The following is a 1,305-nucleotide window of genomic DNA, read 5'->3' on the forward strand; positions in this document are numbered from 1 at the left end:
TACAAATGTGCTTTACACAATTGATGTGTGTATGGATTGTGATAAGAGTTGTATGAGTCCCTAATAAAATGATTTTAAAAAATAGTTTGAAAAATATACTCATAACATAAAATTTTTAATGAGTTTTAATTGTATCAAATGTTTTCTTATACTTATGATAAATGAAATCCTTTACAAAGGTGAAACATTGAATATATACCAATTTTTATATTTCCAAACAAATACTTTATGATTTAAAATATAATGTAAATAGTGTAAATGCTATGGTATAAATTATCAAGTAATCCCTTTAAAATGTAAGAATGGCTTATTATAAGCTTGGAAATATATTTGTAAAACAGACTTTATATTTCAAATTTTGGAAAATGATTAAGAAATAAGATGAATATATAAATCTTCATACAAAAGGATTGTATCGTTGTCAAATAAACTATATAAAAAAATTTTAAGAAAAAATGTCAATCTACAAGTTATTCACTCATGGATGGCTATTCTAATCACTTTAGTTAGAATTTCCTGTCCCGCAGACTCACCATGTGCACACTGAATTTTATTGTATTTGTCATTTGACAAGTCTGTGTCCTTCGTGATTCTGCATTTTATTTGTCTTTGAACCTTCAGTGTCAGAACCTAATTGACTGAATCTACATGAAGGAGATGTATCCCAGAAGAGTAGATTCTGGAATGCTTGCCAGGTGCATATTGAGGATACCACACACACACACACACCATGTGTGTAGGAGTCCCTGGCTGGTTCAAATGATTACATGTTTGATTGCTGATGGGAAAGCTAGACTTTTGAGTCAACCTTGAGGTACTTCAGAAGAAAGGTCTGGGAATTTATTTCTGAAAATAATCCATTAAAAACTCTCTGGAAGACAGTTCGATTCTGGCACACCTGGTGTTGTCATGGGTTGGAATTAATTCGACAGCAACTAGTGACTCCTGGAAGAAGAGCGGTAGATCCTCGTTCCCAGGCCATTCTGTGTAGGTTCATACCTCCACTCTTCAGTTCACAGCCAAGCGTGCTGGCCATTTGCACCACTTAAGTGATTCACGAAGTAAAGATGGGTGAACCACATATGAAAATCTAAAGTTGTTGAGGGTATGAATAATGAAGACACTTGTATATTTAGGTTGCTTGTATTCATAAATGGTAAATAGACATACTGAGATAGTTTATTGTGCCAGCCTGGCTGATAAACACAAATGGGATTAACTGAAGGGCAGAGAGATAAATGGCTTGGTGAGCCTTGCCTTTCTTGTCTCTCGCTCTGTGATCATCAGACCAGTGTGTGGCTGCCT

Source organism: Echinops telfairi, unplaced genomic scaffold (genome assembly GCF_000313985.2).
Source record: "Echinops telfairi isolate 266 unplaced genomic scaffold, ASM31398v2 ScPeMD7_7400;HRSCAF=8409, whole genome shotgun sequence".
NCBI classification, from domain to species: domain Eukaryota; kingdom Metazoa; phylum Chordata; class Mammalia; order Afrosoricida; family Tenrecidae; genus Echinops; species Echinops telfairi.